We start from the raw sequence: 22,768 nt of genomic DNA on the forward strand, positions 1-22,768 counted from the left end.
ATACCATAGTCAAGAGTTTTCTTCAAGTATCTGAGCACCCGCATCCCAGCCTTCCAATGACTCTCATGAGGTTTGTTTGAGAACCTGCTCAAAACACCAACAGCAAAACTGATATCTGGTCTGGTGTTACACAAGTAGATTAGACTGCCGACCAACCTCCTATACCTCCCAATGTCTGCTAGTGCTGATGTATCCTCAACGGATAACTTTACACTCACCTCCATAGGTGTAGCTATCTCCTTGCACTCGGTCATGCCAAATGCCTTCAAGATCTCCCATGCATACTTCTTCTGAGAGATGAAGATCTTTCCTGGCTCTTGCCAGACTTCAATCCCCAAACAATAGTGCAGCAAGCCCAAGTCTGTCATTTCAAACTCAAAACTCAAAGCCTTTCGAGTTTGGTTGATCATATCTTCATAGTCACCTGTAATAAGAAGGTCGTCCACATATAGGACAATCACTACAGACTTTTTACCATCCCTGTAAACATACAAGTTAGCATCTGAGGCACATCTTTTGAAGTTTAGGTTTAAAAAGAACCTATCTATCCGCTGGTACCATGCTCTGGGGGCTTGTTTCAGCCCATACAATGCCTTCTTCAGTTTACACACTTTGTTCTCAGAATGGGGGGCCTCAAACCCTGGTGGCTGAGCCACGTACACCTCCTCCTTGAGGTCACCATTTAAGAACGCTGACTTAACATCCATTTGGTACACTGGCCACTTCTTGTGGGCAGCCACTGCAAGTACCGTGCGAATAGTGGTCATTCTGGCAGTTGGGGCAAATGACTCTTGAAAATCAAACCCTTCAACTTGTGAAAATCCTTGGGCAACCAGTCTAGCTTTGTACTTTTCTAAGGTACCATCAGCCTTGTACTTTACCTTCCAGATCCACTTGGTGCCAATAATCTTCCGCTTTGCTGGCCGATCCACTAGCACCCAAGTGTCATTCTTCATTATGCTGTCATACTCCGCCTGCATAGCAGCCTTCCATGATGGATCTGCAAGTGCTTCTTCTAAGTCAGTTGGCTCCTTTACTTCTCTCATAATCTCAACCATCAAGGCCATGTTGACTATGTGAGCAGAAGCCCTCCTTTGCTCCTCTATTCTCTGAGACCTCCTTGGTCCGTCTGCCTTCTCCTCAACAGATGCAGGCATAGGATTATTGTGGTCATAGAGCTGCTTCACCCAGCGCGGCAATGGCTTTTCCGGTGGGGTGATGTCAGGTTGGTGAACTTTTTCCTCATCATCTGAAGATGATGCTTCCTCCTCCTTAAGGATAGGGATAGCTCTCGGGACAGGTTCATAGTGGACTACTTCTTCGCTTGATGATAAAGTGGAAGACCTTGCCTTCTCCTCCTCCACTGTATGCGGCTCCTCCTTGAACACCACATCACGGCTCGCGATGATCTTCTTTGCCTCTTGGTCATATAACTTGTAAGCCTTTTGCTCATCACTATAACCCAAGAAGATACATTTTCTGCTTTTTGGTTGTAACTTGTTTCTCTTCTCATCTGGAACATGTGCATAACATTCACATCCAAAAATTCTGAAATGTGAAACAGATGGTTTCTTACCAGTGTAAGCCTCATGAGGTGTTTTTCCCTTGAGAGCCTTTGTGTAGCTCCGATTTAGAATGTAGACTGCAGTATTAACAGCTTCAGCCCAAAAATGGTTAGGCAATCCCTTGCCCTTTAGCATGCATCTTGCCATCTCCACAATGGTACGATTCCTGCGTTCCACAACACCATTCTGCTGAGGTGTGTGAGGCGTCGTCAATTGACGCTTGATCCCTTTGCTCTTGCAAAAGCCTTCAAACTCCTTTGAGTTGAACTCACCACCACCATCTGTTCTAAATTTCTTCACACTTTTCCCTGTTTCATTCTCAACAAGTATTAGCCATTCTTTAAACTTACCAAAAGCTTGAGCCTTATCACGAAGGAAGTACACCCACATCTTCCTACTGTAGTCGTCGACAATCAACATAAAATAAGAAGATCCCCCCAAGGCCTGTGTAGGCATCTTACCACACAAGTCAGCATGCACCAACTCTAGAGGAGCATGTGCTCTATTCTTGCTTTCTTGTGGAAATGCCTTTCTCTGTTGCTTGCCCATCATACAAGCTTCACATGGTTCCTTCAATTCAGTTATTGTAGGTAGGTGAGCAACCATACCTTGCTTTTGCATCTCCTTCAATACTGCAAATCCGATGTGTCCAAACCTTTCATGCCAAAGCTTACTTGTGCCCACTCCAGCGGTGGCTGTAAGAGCACTTAGCTCATACAGGTTGTTCCTCCTTTCTCCTTTGCCAACAATTGTGCCAACACTATCAATAATTTCTGCACCTGTCTTCTTGAACCTTACTTCATGACCAAGATCAGTTATGGCAGCAACTGATAAGAGATTTCTTCTGATTTCGGGAACATACAACACATTTGAAAGCTTTTTGACTTCACCATTTGCAGCAACAAAAGAAATAGTACCTGTGCCCGCAGCAGGGCATTTAGCATCATTTCCAACCGTCACAGTGATGGATTCTTGTAGAGGCTGCATAGAACTGTATAGACCTTTCTTGTTGGTCATGTGACGGGAGGCCCCACTATCCAACACCCAAGAGTCAGTGGTAGATTCTTCTTGCGCCGAGGAGCACACTTCCTCAATGGTCGCCATGAATAATTCCAACTCTGCTTCAGCCGTATTGGCTGTCTCTTTCCCTTTAGTTTTAAGGGTACCATTCTTTTCATCTGCCTTCTTGACACGACAATCTGCAATTGCATGTCCTTTCTTCTTACAGTAGAAGCACTCTCCTTGAAACTTCTTCTTGCCGCCCTTTTTCTTTTTGTCACCATCATTTTTGGTGGAGGAAACACCTTTGCCTTTTGCATTGGCAGAGAATGCAGCATCTCCATTGTTGCTTCCTTCTCGGGCTTTCAGCCTCAACTCCTCCTCCATTAATAATGCACAAAACTCCTCAAAAGTCAAAGCTTGAGGTCTCACCTGAGTATTAAGGGCAGTTACTAGTCCATCAAACTTTTGTGGACAAATCCGAAGACACCTCCGAGCTAGCTCTTCGCTAGTCTTTTGTATCCCAGCGCCAGCCATCTGGTCGCGCAGATTCTTAATCCGAGTGATGAATGCTTCAACCGTCTCTCCTTCAGCAAACTTCTCCGCTGCTAGTTGATTCTCCAAGTTTTGAATCCTTGTTTGGTTTCGTGTTTCATACTGACTCCTTAGTACATTCCAAGCCTCTGACGCTTTGGTTGTATGCTGAATCAGAGTCAAAACACTGTCAGAACAGCTTGTAACTAAGGCACACAATGCATCTGCATTCCTTCGTTTCCAAGCTCGTAGAAGATCTGCATTCGGAGGAATCATCACACTAGGATTTGATGGGTCGGGGGTAGGCTGTGGTTCTGCGTCAGTCCCCAGCACAGTCTCCAGAAGCTCATAAGAATCAAGGATAGTAGTAATTTTGAACTTCCACAAGGTGTAGTTTGTACCATCTAACTTGCCTTCGCTGAAGGTTGGTGGACGAATCCTCAGTGTTTGAATAGCCGGTACAGCAGCACCACCTCCTGCACCGCTTCCTGATGCGCCAGAACTGCTTCCCGGAGTCGACATCGTTTCTCTTTGCTGTTGAAGCCTTTGCCTCTTGCACTCTCTCCGATCTCTAGAGCCCCCTGGGCTCTGATACCATGTAAAATATTACACGGCGCAGCGAACAGAATCTGAGAAAGAGATAGAGAGTACACAACAGATAAGAGGAGAATCAGTAAATTCTTTAACTCCAAACAACTGATACAAAGATGGCTCTGTCCACCCGTGCGCTTCCACTGAGTGAAGCTTAGATGGCGATCTAGACAGAAGATAGGTGAAGAGCTTAAGGCTAGCTGGAACAACAACTCTGACTGGGTGAAAGATGAGTGTAAGATGGCTGCGAAGGGGTTTAGCTTTTATAGCCCGCGAAGGTCGTTAGGTCGGCCTGCTGACCGACCTACCATATGAGCCTCCACTAGTCGGCCAGGGAATATTCCAGGGAATATTCCCTTTACCATCGGGCCGGGGGCGCTGCCCCCGGACCCCCGCCAGGGGGGCCGCTGGCCCCCCTGGGACCCCCCAGCCAGGGGCCGCTTCCGCGGCCCCCGGACCCCACAATAGGGGCCCCTTTTAACTCCCTTACTACGCAACTCAATGCAATGTGCCTCGAGTTGCTACCAGCTTAACCACTCCGTCTAACCCAAAGATTAGACCCACAACAGTCACCTTTTTGCCATCCGGTCACATAGACCTCATCTGATATACAAGTCAGGACTCAACCAATGTCCGGGCTCACATTTGGCTTCTCCTCATAATGGGGGCCTTACAACTTTGAGCACCATGGATCATTGGTAGTACCTAATGAGGGTGGGGCATTGATCATATCTAACAGTATGCTAAGAAGAAGAAGTGTGTGTTCTTCAAGAAGTAAATCGAGTATCTAGGGTTTATAGTTTCAGTAGACGGAATTTAAGTAGATCCGGCCAAGGTCAAGGATGTATAAGGTTGGCCGCCTCCAACCACTATAAGCAAAGTTCGTAGCTTTTTGGGTTTAACAAGATGATATCGAGTGTTTATCAAGAATTATGCCTTGATTGTTGCACCCCTCACCGACCTACTCAAAAAGCAAGTTGCCATTAAATGGACCTAAGTTGAACAGTCTAGCTTTGATAGGCTCAAGCTAAGCTTAGTCACAGCCATGATCCTCAAACTACAGGATCTTAGCAAATAATTTGAAGTGGTGATGCAAGTTCTCCTGCCTTGGGATGTGTACTCATGCAGAAAGGACATCTAGTACCATATTCCTCCAGAAAATTGAAGACTCACGAGAGAAATTATGCTACTCATGACCTGGAATTACTTGCAATTATCCACGCTCTCAATTTATGGAAACATTAACTCCTTGGGAAGAAATTCTCACAGGTAACCAACCATAAAAGTCTTAAATGGATCTTCACTCAACCAGATCTAAATATGAGGCAACCTCGGTGGATCGAAGTCTTGAAAAAGTATGATTTTGAGATCACAGCCAAAGAGAATGTAATTGCAGATGCTTTAAGCTGCAAATCATTTCTCAATGCACTTATCTCAAAAGAACCTCTTAGAGCTCAAATACTAGCTACAATGATATCAATGCTTAGCAATCCTATCATCGAGCTAGCCAAGGAGAAGGCAAATAATGATCCCAAATATCAACAAATACTAAATAAAATTCAAAATAAAGAATAAAACTCTAAGCTTAAGACAAATTATCTTAACTTCTCTATTGAGGAAGGACTTGTCTACTTCAGGACAAGATTATATATTGCTTCAATTCAAGAACTTAAGAAGAAGATCCTATGGGAAGCTCATGATTTTCCATTTTTGGGACATCCTTGCTATGCCAAAACTCTCAATACAATTAGGAAAAGCTATCATTGAGAGAAGCTCAAAAGTGACATACTTAAATATGTAACCAAATACTTGAGTTACCAACAAATAAAAGCCGAATGAGTTAAGCAGCCAGGAAAGCTACAACCACTTGATATTCGTCAGACGAAATGGGAATTCATTAGTATGGATTTTGTAGTTGGATTACCCTCAATTCAAGGAGGATACAACTCAATCATGGCAATTGTGGACATGTGGACTAAGGTAAACCAGCTACAAAGCCCTAGATATTGCCAGGTTATTTGTCAAAGAAATCTTTAGACTTCATGGACTGCCAAAAATAATTTTCAATGATGGTGATCCTCTATTCACTTTGCATTTTTGAAAGGGATTATTTGAAGCTCTCGTTGGTACACAGCTTTATTTTAGTACAATTTATCACCCTCAAACTGATGGGCAGAGAGAGTGTGTAAATCAGGTCATTGAAGACATACTTAGGGCATATTGTTACAAAGAACCTAGACTGTGGATACAATATCTACCTTTGGTGGAATTGGCTTACAATGAGTCCTATCATCAGAGCATTCAGATGACCTCATTTCAAGCTCTATATAAGCAAGAATATCTAACTCCACTAAACTTCTTTGAACCTACCTTGAAGGTTGAAGATTCTAAGAAGATGCTTGAAGAGATGTGCAAACAAGTCTAAACCATCAAGCAAGATATACAAGCTACCAAGGATCAGTAGTAAAGCCTATGCTGACTTAGGGAGAATAGAGCGAATCTTCCAAGAAGATGTCAAGGTTTTTATCCATGTATGCCCAAAGAGGAGTTCTTTATCCTTGGGAAAATTCAAGAAGCTAAGTCCAAGATATTGTGGACCTTACAAATTCATAAAGGCTCTTAGACATTATACTTATAACCTCCAACTTCCTAAAACCCTAAAAGTTCATGATGTATTCCATGTAAGTATCTTGAAGCCCTATGTACCTAATCCTGATCATATTCTTGATGATCAACAAGTTGTAATGCCAAGCCAAGGTTTACTTGAACTTCAATTTGATAGAATCTTGGATGTAAAAGAAAGAATCCTTAGGAATAGGACCCTTAGAGAATATCTCATCCAGTGGAAGAATTATCCTAACGAGGATGCCACTTGAGTCGATGAGGTAACCCTTATGCAAGAATACCCCAGTTTCTCTCTCTCGAGATGAGGATATATCGATTTCTCTAAGGAGGGAAGAATGTAATGTCCCCATTACGTAGTTTATTTTAATGTGCGTATACGTGGTGTTGCACGTCCACACATGGAAAAACTACATAATCTCTACAAGATTTACAGAAAGCAGGACTCGTTTACTAGAATAGTCTGAAATCTATAGTATCATGTTTAGATGACCTAATTCCCACTTTAGATGGATACAAACATGTACTGTGACTTACTTTGAAGGAAACAAGTCGTCCAACACAAAAGATGGAGACAAATTATGTGATTTACCAAAATTGTCATTTTCGCTTATTTTTTATGGATTTTCGCAATTCTGTTTGTGAAGGCTTGTTAACCAAATGCATTCTGATTTTTTTGAGTACCCGGATGACTATATTCAGAGTTCATATGACGAAGTTATGATCCAAACAAGTTGTAGATGCATAGGGTAAAAAAAACGAAAATAGTGAAAAAACCATAAGCTTTAAAGCTGAACGCCTTAAGTTTTTATGAAAAGGCAAAGAAAAACACACATGTGAGAAGTGGAGAAAAACTATAAAAGGGAGGACAAGGGCGATTAAAAAATTACAAGTGTGTGTAAGGCTTGAGGTTGAGATTTTATCCCTTGCCTTCTTCAATCTTGTCATCAAATTTCGAAGAGAAGGTTTGAGAATGTGCTTTAAGCCCCTCAACTACATCGAAGTTCCAACATCAAAGTCACAATGGAGATTGGCTTGAGTTAAGCTTAAAGCTTCTCGCTTATTTTTGAAGATCGACAACGAATTCCCAGTTCTGCAAGATGAGCAACTTCACGAACCCATGCACGAATTTCGTGCGACATCTAGCTCCAGACCAAGAGAGGAGCAAAAAAAGTAATCTTAACAAGGACAAGACGCTGATCAGGAAGGAGAAGACTCTATTCCGCAAGACAAAGAGACATCATTCCATTCAACCCAAGGAAGGGAATATGCTGAAGATCTCTCATCCTCTACAACTCTAATCCGAGAGGAGAAATCACTAAAGAATCTTATCCTATTCTATCAATCCAGTTAGAAGTCATAACTCTACTCTCATCCCTATTTCATCTAGTAGAGAGAGAGAGAGAGAGAGAGAGAGAGAGATTATACCTATTCTCTCGCTCTTGCTCTATACTAGAGAAGGAGCTACTCTTATTCTTACCCTTGCTTGCCAAGGTGAGAGAGAGAGAAGTATTGGTCTTCACAAAGCAAGAAGAACCCACTGCGAGGCCTACATCATTGAATCGCGCAACAACCATCATCATCATCATGAGTCTTACACCTTTGCCAGCCGGTATTACTGTCGTATTCTTCTTCTTCTACGAATCATATTTTTGTCATGGCCCCAAAGAAAAATAATTCAAAAGAAGAAATTGCAAATGATCCTGCTAACATGGAAGCAACAGTTGGAGTTGTGAGCATGGGAGTCACTAACGGAGTCACAAGTGCGGATAACAACCCTTTACCAATCGCAATAGCACATGTTTTTTTGAAATTTACATGATTGATTGAAGTCATAACTACTTGAAGACATCAATCTTGTTTGTAATTTTTTAGATTAGATCCTAATTGAATTAAGTATTGGAACATATAAAATTTGAGGATGCCCTATACCTCCCCTAAGGATAAGTGCTTCTTGTAGTGCTTCATAAAAACCCTAAAAGACTTTGTGGGACAACAGGCTCATCATGAGGATAGCATGGCTAAAGGTTAGCTATTGTCAGAGGCACTAGTATATATTTCAAAGTGGTTGGGAATGGTGGATATAGATAACAGGATTATGTGGACACTAAAGGATGATAATCGAATAATAAGAGATATGGTGGTCAAAAATCTAATAGAGAGAAGAATGAATGGTTCAATGGAGAAAAAAGTGAATCATTTTAGTATGCTACACCATGCATCTATGGAGAACTGGCTTGGTAGATACAAGTAAGCTAGAAGAGAATGCAAGGTATCACAATCACAATATCAATGTAGTCCACACTAGCGGTGGTGAGTTTGATATCCTGAGGGGTATAGAGAAGATAGTGTGATTCATGTCTACAAGATGGTTGCATTGATGCCTTTGCCAATGCCTCACGCTAAGGCATGGAAGTCTCTAGGGACACTACAAGTATTTAAGCTTATAGCGACGGTGGGTAGCGACACGGATAGCGGCATCGCTATTTGCATCACTATGCTCCACAGGGAAAAAAAACAGGCCGAAACCGAGCACGGCTTTATTTTGTGTTTTTGCTTTTTGTGTTTTGAGAGCGAGAGCAAGGGAGAGAGCGATCGTCATGAGAGAAGGAGAGGAAGAAGACTTGCCGCTGCCGTCGCCGCCGCCGTTGTTCATGAAGGAGAGGAGGAGCCTTCATCGCGAAGAGGAGCCGCCCCACAGTCGCCATATCTCATCGATGAGTCTCCCTCTCTCCTTCTTTTGCTTGTTTAAGGTTTAAATCACTTTCTCTTTTGCTTGTTTAGGAGAGGAAATGAGAGAGAAAGAGAGGGAGAGGGAGAGGGAGGGAGAGAAAGAGAGAGAGAGAGGGAAAGAAAGAGAAAGAGAAAGAGAAAGAGAAAGAGAAAGAGAAAGAGAAAGAGAAAGACAAAGCATGTTGCAAGCTGTAGCCTTTTCCTCCAATACACTTGTCCGTATGCGGATCTTCTTATCACCAATCGTGATTGTCTCAACACTTTCATCATCAGAATCAATGCCATCATTTTCCAAGTCATCAGCATCTGTAATCGTTACATCAGGCTTAAGCTGTGCAGATGTTACATCAGGCTTAAGCTGTAGCCTTTTCCTCTAATACACTTGTCCGTATGCGGATCTTCTTATCACCAATCGTGATTGTCTCAACACTTTCATCATCAGAATCAATGCCATCATTTTCCAAGTCATCAGCATCTGTAATCGTTTCATTAAACCATGTCTTGTTTGGCCAGTGGAGAGTGTATTATTTAAAGACCAAACTGTCTGTAACCACAATGCCGGCATTGTCATTTGCCCGAGACTTCACATGGTCTCGTAATATTTTCAGCATAAATATTAAATTTTCTCCCCCTTGGAGAAATTGAGATGTCCTCATCTCGAGATAAACTGGGGATATTGATGGTAGAGAGTGCTTTCATCCATCCAAGTGGCATCCTCCTTGGGATAATCTTTCCATTGGACAAGGCATTCTCTCAAGGTTCTGGATCTCAGTTGTCTCTTCCTAACATCTAAGATCTTATCAGGCCGTAGTTCAAGGATTCCTTGACTAGGCATTACAACTTGTTGGTCATCAAGTACATGACTACGATTTGGTACATACTTCCTCAATAGACTGATATGGAATACATTAGGAACCTTTAGGTTCTCAGGGAGTTGTAGTCTATAAGCATTAGGTCCTAAGCACTTGAGGATCTTGTATGGTCCACAATACCTTGGACTTAGCGTCTTGCAATCTTCTAAGGATAGGGAACTCTTCTTTGGGCGTATACAAATGAAGACCATGTCTCCTTCTTCGAAGATTCTATCTTGACGCTTCAAATCCGCGTATGCCTTCTGTCTATCCTTGGCGGCTTGAATGTCCTGTCTTATTAACTTTACTTGGTCATCCATCTCTTCCAACATCTGCCTAGAAGCTTCAACCCTCAAGGTTGGATCTGAGAAGTTTAGAGGACTTCGACAGTCATGACCATACAATGCTTGAAATGGGGTCATCTGAATGCTTTGTTGATAAGAAGCATTGTAGGCAAATTCAACCAAATGCAAGTATTGAATCCACCTTTTTGGTTTACGACAACAGTGTGCCCTTAGCATATCCTCAATGACTTGATTGACTCACTCTGTTTGGCCATCAGTTTGGGGATGGTAAGCTGTGGTAAAATAGAGTTGAGTCCCAATGGCTTCAAATATAGTTCTCCAGAAGTGTGATGTGAAGAGAGAATCACGATCACAAATGATTCTTCTGGGTAGCCCATGGATCTTGAATATCACCTTGATAAACAACCTTGCAATGTCTGAGGCTTTATAGTTTGTCTTTACTAGAATAAGATGTGCAACCTTAGTAAGCATGTCAACCACAACCATGATGGAGTTGTATCCTCCCTGAACTTGGGGTAGGCCAACAACAAAGTCCATACTGATGAATTCCCATTTCATTTGGGGAATGTCGAGTGGTTGTAACTTTCATGGCATTTTGACATGTTCGGCTTTGATACGTTGACAAGACAAACACTTACTGACATATTTGAGAACATCACCTTTAAGACTCTCCCAATAGTAGCTCTTTCTAACTGCATTGAGAGTCTTGGCATAGTCAGGATGTCCTGAGAAAGGGGAATCATGAGCTTCTCACAGTATCTTCTCTTTAAGTGACTGGCTTGCCAGTATACATACTCTCGTTCTATAGTAGACAAGTCCACTATTGATAGAGAATTCATGATACTTAGCTTGTAGCTTTTGGTCTTGGTCCTTGATAGAGATTTCCCTTAGCATCTTTTGATAGGCTGGATCATGGCATGCTTCCTCTCTAGCTAGCTCAAGTATTGGATTGCTTGGCATGGACACCTTTGTGGCTAGAGATCTAGCTGTTGATGGATTTTGCAAGATTAATGAGTTAAGGAATACCTTGCAACTAAGTGCATCGAAAACTACATTCTCCTTTACCGGTTGGTACTTGATTTCAAAGTCATACTCCTCCAGCACTTCAATCCACCGACGTTGCCTCATGTTGAGCTTGTTTTGGGTAAAGATCCACTTGAGACTTTTATGATCAGTCACTAGTGTAAACTTGTTACCCAATAGGTAGTGTCTCCAAAGCTTTAGAGCATGGATGACAACTAACAGTTCTAGATCATGGGTAGCATAATTCTTCTCATGGCTCTTCAGTTTCCTTGAAGAGTATGCTATAGGATGACCTTCCTGCATGAGTGCACATCCTAAGGCAAGTGTGCTAGCATCAATTACTACCTCGAACTCCTTATTGAGGTCTGGAAGTTTTAGGATAGATGCTGATACCAAACTTTGCTTCAATCTATCAAAGCTAGTTTGTTCAGCAGTTGACCATGGAATGGACGTTTTCTTTTTTAGGAAGTCCGTCAGAGGTGCTGTAATCAAAGCATAGTTTTTTATGAAGACCCTATACCATCTTGTCAATCCAAGAAAACTATGTATTTCTTTGATAGTTGTTGGTATTGGCCATCCTAGAGCATCTCTGACTTTGGCCAGATCCACTCAGATTCCTTCTGTTGATATGATGAATCCCAGATATTCAATCTGACGTTTGAAGAATGCACATTTCTTCATCTTGGCATACAACTTGTGTGACCTCCTTGTCTCAAGGACAATCCGAAGTTGGGGTTCATGATCTTCTTCCTGTTTAGAATAGACTAAAGTGTCGTCGAAGAAGACGAGTACAAAGTCATCAAGATATGGCCTAAAGATATCCTACATTAACCTCTTGAAGGTGGCAAGCGCATTCGTAAGCCCGAATGACATAACTAGGGACTCAAAGTGTCCATATCTTGTGTTGAAGGCCGTCTTTGGGATATCTTCCTCCTTGATCCTTATCTGATAGTAATCAGACCTGAGATCAATCTTGGAGAAGATCTTCGCACCCTGAAAACGATCAAGAAGCTCATCTATTCTAGGAATAGGGTACTTGTTCTTGACAGTTGATTGATTCAACCCTCTGTAATCAATACACGGTCGCAACGTTCCATCTTTTTTATTCTGGAATAGTACTGGAGCTCCCCATGGTGAACTGCTAGGATGGATGTAGCCCTGATCTAATAGTTGCTTGAGTTGTTCTTTTAGCTCAATTGCTTCTGGGATGGACATTCTATAAGGTCTCTTTGCAATTGGCGTAGCTCCTGGCACTAGCTTGATCTTATGATCCACTTCTCTTTGAGGCGGGAGTTCTGTTAACTCTTCAGGAAATACGTCCGCGTATTCCTTTAGCCATGAAGGTTCTTCACTAGACTCCTGCTTTTGATCTAACTTATTGAGTTTAATCAAGTAGACAGGTAGTCCCTTTCTAACTCCCTTTATAATCCGAGATGCTTTGGCCAATTGAATTTTTGGCTTTCTAGCCTCACCTTGAGTTGTGACCAATTCCCCTTCAGAGTTCTAAAAGGAAATTTGGCCCTTTCCACAATGAATGAGGGCGTCTTTAGGTTTAAGCCAATCCATTCCGAGTAGACACTCATGGATACCTAAGTTCATGACTTTGAATTTGACCGAAGTCGTCTTTCCTCCCAGAAAGAATTTCACATTACATTACATATCTACTTCAGCCTTTAGCCAAGTGACCAAATCACTTTACTTCTTTATCAATATTCACAGTCAAGACAATCATTGATAAAAAGAAGTCTTATTCCATTCATTTGGGCATAGCCCTTTCGAGGTACAATTATTTCTCGGGGCGATGGAACAAGTTGATACATTAATTCGAGGAGAATAAGATGTTGTTGCATTCAGCTACAGGAACTGAGTAGTAGTACGGATTGGGGTCATCGATTTTCAGGAATCGATAGGTCATTGGAAGATTAGGGTATCTTTTCCTTTGACATCCGTTCTTCTCTTGACGTCCCAACACCTTGATTCGGTCGGCAGGGATTACTCGAATCACTTCCCTGTACACATACTTATTCTGATTAACCCTTCGACCTCCGACATGTAGGGTCGCATTTGCGTGAGCCTCAATAAAGACGAAAAGCTTCACGATCTTTAAGTCCTCCATCTACTTGATTTTTCTCAAGTTAATTTGAAGGTACGCAGGTCGATGGGCAGCTATGTAATAAATCCTTCAAACACCCATCCATCTCCGTTCCATGTACATAGGCGATGGATTGTAAATGCGGTCTAGGATGTTCATCATCTCAACTCTTTGTCGATAATCCGGGGAATGCATCTCGATCATAAACATGACTCGGAACACTAAGAACCTGTTCCATGCTTCATAATTCTACAAGACAGCATTGAAAGTAAGGAAATGTTCGGAACAGCAACATTTGCTTTACTTCTTCTTATTAAGATTTCTTAAAAACAAGTCCTTCGTTGGTTCACTCTGATACCAACTGTAACGTGTCCACTTGTTCCCTTCAGGACACGTCTTAGCAGTCCATCGAAAAGAAGATCTAGAAAGCTCCGCCCAGCACTTCCATGGAATGTTACGGGGTTTGCGATCTAGGACTTCCCGCGTCTACCACGTAGCGGAAGTATTCTAGCCGTTCCCACTTAGGATCGACCTGAATCAGGGTTTCCCCTAATGGTCATTTCCTAAACAGCAACTAGCGTCGAACCCCAAGCGAACTACTTTACGCAGAAACGCCAGGGCCGAAGCGGATTCACGCTGCGCTTGGTTCAAGGAGAATGGGAAATGAGAGGGATGCAAAGCTCAACCTCTCTGCCATAAGGCATAGCCCCATTCCGTTCCCCTAAAATAGCGTAAATCGGGATTATTATAACTTAGACTCTAGATTAGTGGCCTTGCTATTCATTTCCTTTGAAATGATCTTCTTGTTATCCATCATGATTGAGAAAATTTCCCGGCCAACTGGGACCACCCATCCGTAGGACGGACCCATGGCCACATCCATCGCACTTTCCTCAGATTGTTTTAGTTGTCTAATTACCTACCACATTTAGTTGGACAAGCATTCACAGGCACGGATTCTTTCACGTAATCTTAGCACTTGACATAGAAAAACAGTGTCAAACAAGTTCCTATGTAATAGGTTATTTATCTTTGGAATACATTTATAAGTCCAGCCCGTAGGCTTATCCAAAATTTGCCTCAAGGCTATCCAGCAATCCATAGGGATTCCTAATCCAAGATTCCGCCCGTAGACTAGTATGCGGGCCTCGAGATCCAATCCCGAGTCACGTTGGCCTCTTGTGCAGGGCCCAAAAGGTGAGGGATTTACAGCCAGAGCCCCCCCTGGCACCCAAGCGTCCTCCTGCTCCAAGTAGCGCTCAACAGAGAGACCTCTCGCAGCGGGTTCAATCCACCTTCCTGGCACGGTTAACAACCCCCTTGGTTAGGGTCAGGCAGATAGTCGGGGTAACTGAGGCTGCCTCACCCTTTAGGCCTTAACCTGAAGCATTAGATATGTTTTCAACCTTTAATTCCTTGAGCAAACACAGCAAATAGTGCTCTTTAAACTGTTACAAGGACAATCATTTCCAGAGGTCATTATTTGCCCAACTGCTAAGGAGTGAATCCTTCTCTCCGAATGCGTCCAACACTCGATCCGGGATCAATTGCGACTTGGCAAGATCCCCAAGGGTTTGTTTGTTAACCCTTATGTCTTTGGGTTAGGGCCGTACCCTATTAACCCAACTTAACCAATGCCTTAAGTTCTATTAACACAAAATATGTTGCTCCAAATTATTGATTGGTCTTTTGCTTCCAAGCATTTATCTAATCCCCTTATCTTGGTCACTTTTCCCAAGAAAGGTGCTATGTCAGGATGACTACTCATCCTCTTGCAAGATAAACTTGCACAAGGATCTGCCAATCTCATTCTGAGGAATTGGCCATTCCCTTGTGATCAAACCACAAGATCATGCAACTCTGCAACTTGTTGCACAAATGTCCATCAAACGACGTCTTCTAATCACGAAATCATGATTAGATAGGAAACAGGGTTAGGGTGTCTTTATAACAATCCGTTCCTGATTGCACTAGGCCGACATTGTCGGTCCTAGCGTTCCAAATTCAAATCGAGTCTCATATTTTTAGCAAGCGATCCTTAGGGTAGAAACCCTAGATGGTTTCTTGCAAGTATGTTCTATTGTCCCTGCATTCCATGAATGTGAGTAAGTCTTTCGGTATGAGAGTTTCAATCTCGGCAATACGTGCAACTAAGTCACGTCCTTAACATGCTAAACCCTAGTTAGCACTTGGGATATGTTGCATCGATTTAACCATTTCTAAGCGAATCCATTGTGGTTTAGGTGTTTAGGGTAAAACCATTACGATACCATTCTCGTAAGCACACGATTCATTGGCTATGAATGATTAGATTTACAAACCCTAGCTTTACCGACTAAGCTCCAAGTGCATGTTAAGTTACGACACAATTTCTATTGATCCTTCTAGAACATGCATTCAAGAGTCCAGCTACTAACCTTTAGGGTTTTATGTTAAAACAAACCATGCAACCTTTTCCTAATTTTTCACTTATGAATGAACTATTCGTATGCTGAATGAGCATTACACGACCTTTTGTAACTACTTACGTAATTGATTTGAGTTTTATGCCAACTGACTAAAGTTTAATCTACTTCATGCAGCCCTGGAATCATTTCCATGCCTTGCAAATTCCTACGATTGTTAGCAATCTTCTTTAATGAATTTTTGCGAAGAAAGAGATGTCTAATAATGCAACATGCAATTTTTTTCTTTCCATGCATAATCGAAGTGTACAACAGTAAATTCGACTTTGTAAAGATGATCATTGGTTGATCTAAATTCGCTACTTTGTAATGCATAAAAACCACTTGCTAAGAATACATAGAGATCTTATGCTCTTTCTTTGTTCGTTTCATTGAAAAAAATACCAATGACCGAATTCTTCAATCGTGAGCTATTTCTTTTAAATTAGCCAAAGTATTTCAATCAAAAAGTGCATCCTATTTCCATAAATGATCCATGCACAATTGAAATATTACGACGTAAATTAAAAATTAGGAAGACAACCTGGACTTGTGGTGAAATGTCCACATGGATGTTAGGAGATGATCCTCCTGCAGTTGCGCCTTGTGCCTTTTTAGGAGCCATCAAGACTTCGACCTTCTTGCCTTGGCCGCAAACTTATGATCTTGGCCCATCTCCTTCACACACGAAACTCCCTTTGAGATCCGGCTTCCTTGACCGATTGCACCGTCTTTTGGAATCGGGCTTTAGAAGACCTTATAGGCTTGTGGGAGTTGCAATAGGAAAGATAGTTTTTTTTAAATCCGGCAGTTCAAGTGAATTTAAGGGGAACCAACAGAAAAGAAGGTTTAAAACCTACTAATATGGCTTGTGTAGGAATGCAATGGGAGACCTTAAAAGACTTGTATGGGGGGAAATCCATGAAAATGACTTTGTGGAAATGCTAAGGGGAGGATTAAAAAGAAACGGGGGTTAAATAGCCTTGGAAATGCTATGAAAAAGGGCTTAAAACCCCGACTAGTATGAGCTCTATGGGGGATGCAAGGGAAAGGTTTAATTCCCGAGGATGCAAGGGGAAAATGTCTTAATTCCAAGGGCTTAAAGACCGCTTTGTAGGGCCAATGAAAAAAGGTTTTAATATTGGCTATTGCGGATCCATAAGAAGGGGGAAAAAGAACCCGGATATGGTGGGGATTTTCGGGATGCAAGGGGAAAAAGGGTGCTTAAAAACCCGGGGGTAATAAAAACCCACTTGAGAGGGCAATAGGAAAGGGGCCACAGGAAGGGGTTTAGAAACCCACTGTCAAAGGGTTTTCGAAAGCAAAGTCGCCACCACAAAGGACCTTGACTAATTTCAGGATAGAAGATCAATCAAGTGAGATCACGTTTCAATTTGAAAGAAGGTCACCTCAATTTTGGATAATGGCTCTATAATCAACTTGTTCAATCCTTTTGGTCTCTTGAATGTGGCAAATAGACCTGAATGTATGCAATACTAGTTGCACTTCACCCGTTTGATTACAACCCTGTTCAACATCAACAACTTCAACTTCATAAAAAAAACAAATCTGATTTATAAACTGGATGCTCAAAAACTGAATTCCTTAACGTCCCTTCTTGCTATTTCAGAGAGGACTACTCTGCAGGTTATTTGTTGATCAGTACTGTATAGGAAGCACCAAGATAATCTGTATGCTGAAGACTAGAATCTTGCTATACACATCGCAACAAGTATGGGCAATGTGATCCTACGGAAGTAAAGCCTCAGTTGCAATCCCACTCTACCTCAAAGTGAGAGAGAGTCCTTGAAAATAACCAAGGAGTAAGCATTCTGCTGAAAAATGTAAAACATAATTATAATTATCTGCAAGAATGGCACTAAACAACCAACCCATTAGTACTCATGATCCTCCACAATCAACCGGCTTAAGCATGAAAGCTGTTCCAGTTCCATTACAGCCAAATTTTGGCAATCCTTGTCTTCACATCAAAGAGGTGAACTCAACATATCACTTTGTTTGGTTAAAACTTGCAACATCTCCTTAAAAGCAGTCTGCACATGGACCATAGCAAATGAGCCTGCTCCAACATTAACACCAGGCCGTAAAGGATCATCAATCCATAGTGCAACATGTCTATCATTTCGAGCAAGAAACCACCAGGACTTCCATTATGTCCTTTCAGAACAATCTTCTCACGGGATAAATCCAGCTGAAAACCAAATGTTTGAAGAAATCCAAGAAGCAAAGTTCCGAGATATGGTGAGCCAACTGAATTCCAAAGAGACAACACCCTCTCAATGACATCAGCTGCCCTTCTTACATAATGCTCACCAAGACTTTGCGTGCTCGAATCACCACTTGAGCCACTAAAACTGCAATTTGAACTCTGAGCCTCAAAGTCATCTGAGCAATCTGATGAACAAGATGTTGGTGAAGATGATGCTGATGGTGAACCAGGTGAATCACTCATGTTGGCATCTGGAAGGCCACCTCTAGAGATAGGCACTCAATGGAGCTAAAGCAGGTAGCTCTTGTATTTTTTGCAGCACATACTGACGAGCTGCACCTCCAGTATGCCTAGTCATAAAATTACCTATCTGTGGAGCTTGGTCTGCTGTGTCGTAATACGTGTAGGGTCTCTCCCTTTGTGTCTCCATTTCATGCTTTTTCTTCCCCCCAGGCCTACCACACGCCCGAGAAAAGCGCCCCTTTTTTTAACCAGAAAAGTGGCCCCCTTTTTAACCACAAGCTTGGCAGCACGCAGCAACTCTGGCATTGCAGACATAGCCGCCTTTCGCACTTCCTCATGAAAGTAAAACTTCAAAAGCGGTACAAGTATAGGAGCAACCTGATCAATCCAACAGAAAAAGCCTTCTTTTAGCTCCACTGCATAGCAACAAAGCATGTTGCAAGCTGTAGCCTTTTCCTCTAATATGCTTGTCCGTATGTCGATCTTCTTTTCACCAATCATGATTGTCTTAACACTTTCATCATCAGAATCAATGCCATCATTCTCTGAGTCATTAGCATCTGTAATCGTTACATTAGGCTTAAGCTGTGCAGACTTGAGAAGTGGGGCATGACAATATCTATGTAAGGCAGAAAATCCTAGCCCAAGCACTTGCAAAGCCTTGCCCATTCCTAAAGAATATAACTTGTGGTCGGGTCATCATCCTCCACGTTTTTTGAGGTCCTCATTGTCACATTCAATTTCCTTGGTAGCAAAGTCGATGCTGGCCTCCACACTATCAACTGTAAGCATTCGCTTCTTATGCTCTGCATCAATTGTCACGTCCCCAAACAATGAGACAAGCAACGAATGCAGTATCTTGAAGCTGTTTTTATCATGCAGAACCCTTAAACCCATTGCCATTAACTTCCAATCCAGAAGTTGGGCATGCATTCAACTTCATAATGATGGCAACAATGGAATCAACCACCATGTCACTGAGTGGATCTGAGACCCCTTGCAAGACAACGAAATGTGAACCTTCCTGATTTATAGTGACTTTTTTGTACACTCTTAGGGAGGGCATCTCTGCTTTTGGCAACATCTCCACATTTTCATACATCTGCTATGTGCGGTGGCGTAAAACAAAAAATGCACCTTTGTAAGCAACTAACTGCCACTGCATTACACTACCCATAGTCAACTGAGTGTAAACATGTAAGCCCTCTGGAGCCATGAGCTAGTGGGTGAAACCTTTTCTCACGAGTAGTCCACTCACTGAATCTCCCTCTTTGGGGGCTTCTCTGCTAGCCTGCCAATTGCCTTTGCTGTCTTTTCTCCTTTGAAGAACATCTCTACAATCTGACAGTTTTTTGGGAACAAAACATTCACATTATGCTCTTGAAACTGAATCTGCAACTTGGCTTTTAAATGTGCCATTTTGCTTGCCTACCCATGAACTAGAATAATGTTAGGTAGTCTCAAATCATTCAGAAATGTACTCGTCTGATTAAAATCTGCATGTGCAGAGAAACATGTCTGAAAGAAAACTGTACTTTTGTGCATCAATATCTGGTAGGTTTCCATACTTGGCATACATGTCAACTAGAGCATTGCAGATAAGTTCCTCTTGCCCCAAACCCCTCTCCACTATACTACCCACGCAGAACAAAAATGCAAACACAACGACTAAGTATGTACAAAGTAACAAATGTCACACACAACTTTTTGGTGGATTCCACACCTCGGATGCACAGCCGTACGACATCCACCCCCTCTGATCCTGTGCATCCTCCGGATGGGCCAACTACCCATGATCATTATCGTCAAGATCCACGAACAGATCAATCTCTTCATTGTGTATTTTTGGTATATCAGCAAGATTATCTATCATATCATCTGTCTCTTCTACTGGAGTTTCTTCTCGTTGCTCTTCTCTTGCAAATTCTTCTAATGCATAATCCTCATCATCTCTTTTCTTGAAAATCTTGATTCTTTTTCGTGTATTGGGCACTCTAAGCACTGTCCCATCCAATTCTGTTAGCTCATATGCTGCATTGTCAAAGACATGTTTGACTATGTACGGCCCAAACCATCTTTTCACCATCTTCTGAAGAATCTGCAATAACTTTTTCAATTTCCGCATGGCTCTAGTGTGGCTCTCATCCCAAAAAAATTTCTGCCCCTTTCGAAGCAGCTGATATAAACAATCTGCTATGTGTGCAAAATGGGGTATCCAAATGATGTAAAACACACAGGCTCCAATAAATATCCGTACATTTAAAGTGGTAGAACAATACTCTGTAATCTTGCCTATAGCATCCACCTTGTCAGGTGAAGGTTTCCTGCCATAATACCCACACATATGTCCAACAATGACAACCTCATTTACTGAAAAAACAGATTTTTGCCCTGATAGTGTCAAGTTCACTTTTTCTAACCTGGCCAAAATCTTTTCACAAGCTGAAATATGATCAGCCACAAAGTATCTACATCCCTGCTCATTTAGACTCTCATTCTTCTCTTCTTCTGCACACCCCTTAATGGGCACATCATCCAAGAAAGGCATGGTAAGCTGAGGTATATACTCACGAAGGACCTTATGCATGGCATTCATCATATGCGCAACATAATTAGTGGCACCTTGAGGCAAGGTACACAACCTGACAAGCCCAATAGGAGTTCTCATAGTGGTTATGTCCCTGCTTTCCAAAGCCAATTGAAACTGATCATATCCCGAATACAAGTCACCTAAAGAATAGATGGCATGTCCAGCAAATGCTTCTACAAACTCATCCACAACTGGACCTATACCAACATTCCGGATAGTAACTCTGTTTACTGGCTGCATGTACAGCAAATGCTTCTACAAACTCATCCACAACTGGACCTATACCAACATTCCGGATAGTAACTCTGTTTATTGGCTGTATGTCCTGTATAAATCGGAGAGTACCATTATTCTTTGGAACCTTAAACCACCTATTTGAGTATGGTGCAGATGACGGCTCTAGGATTCCCATCCTGATTTTCTCATTCAACAAGTCAATTAACTTTGAAAAGTGTGCCTTAGGCACTGGAATAGGTTGGAGGTTCCATGGAATATGAGGAATAGTAAAGATCACCATAGGGGCAACAATATCTGGATTCACACATCCAATCTCATGCGAGAAAAAAGCAAACCCTCTTCCATGTCGCTCAAGCATATCCTGAAAACGTTGCTTCTCTGTGGGTAGCAAGAAATCATCATTTCCAATTTTTAATTCAGGAAGAGTCTCTGCTAAACATTTATGGCCTATATGCTCTGGATTCCTCAAAATTGGCTGTTTGGCAGCCCTCTCTATTTGCTGATCACTGTCAGGTGGAAGCGGTATAGCTACCGGCTTCACCTTCTTATCCACAATCTTGTATTTCATGTCAACCCTGGCTTCATTATGATCCTTTGCATTACTCAAATCTTGATGTAAATCAACAATTCTACACTCTGGTGGGGCTGAATATCCTCAGCCCTCTGCTCTATGGACTGGATAGGAACAGCCCTAAACTTTGGATGCTGAAATATTTTAGCAGTAAACTCTGTTGCTGAATGTTTTCAACCCTCTGTGTCTCTATAGGCTGATCATAATTAGCCGAAACTCTATTTGCTGAATTTCTTCAGCACTCAAGTGAATCTTCCAAGAAGGGGACAAGGTTTTTATCCGTGTATGCCCAAAGAGGAATTTTTTATCCTTGGGAAAATTCAAGAAGCTAAGCCCAAGATATTGTGGACCTTACAAAGTCATAAAGGCTCTTGGACCTTATGCTTATAAGCTGCAACTTCCTAAAACCCTAAAAGTTCATGATGTATTTCATCTAAGTCTCTTGAAGCCCTATGTATCTAATCCTAATCATAGTCGATGATCAACAAGTTGTACTACCAAGCTAAGGTTTACTTGAACTTCAACCTGATAGAATCTTGGATGTAAAAGAAAGAATCCTTAGGAATAGGACCCTTAGGAAATATCTCATCCAGTGAAAGGATTATCCTGAAGAGGATGCCACTTGGGTCGAAGAGGTAACCCTTATGAAAGAATACCCCTAGTTTCTCTCGAGATGAGAACATCTCGATCTCTCTAAGGAGGGAAAAATGTAATGTTTCCATTACTTAGTTTATTTTAATGTGTGTATATGTGGTTTTGCACATCCACACATGAAAAAATTACAGAATCTCTACAAGATTTACAAGAAGTAGGATTGGTTTACTAGAATAGTCTGAAATCTCTAGTATCATGTTTAGATGACTTAATTCCCACTTCAGATGGATCCAAACATATACTCTGACTTATTTTGAAGGAAATAAGTCATCCAAGATAAAAGATGGAGAAAAATGATGTGATTTATGAAAATCATCATTTTCTCTTATTTTTGATGGATTTTCACAATTTTGTCCATGCAAGCTTGTCGACCAAATGCGTTCCAATCGGTTTGAGTACCCGGATGACAATATTTAGAGTTCATATAAAGAAGTTATGATCCAAACAAGTTACAGACGCACAAGGTAGAAAAAACGAAAATAGT

This window comes from Lygodium microphyllum, chromosome 25 (assembly GCF_053477565.2).
Source record: "Lygodium microphyllum isolate KBCC chromosome 25, Lygodium_microphyllum_v1.1.10, whole genome shotgun sequence".
Classification (NCBI taxonomy): Eukaryota; Viridiplantae; Streptophyta; class Polypodiopsida; order Schizaeales; family Lygodiaceae; genus Lygodium; species Lygodium microphyllum.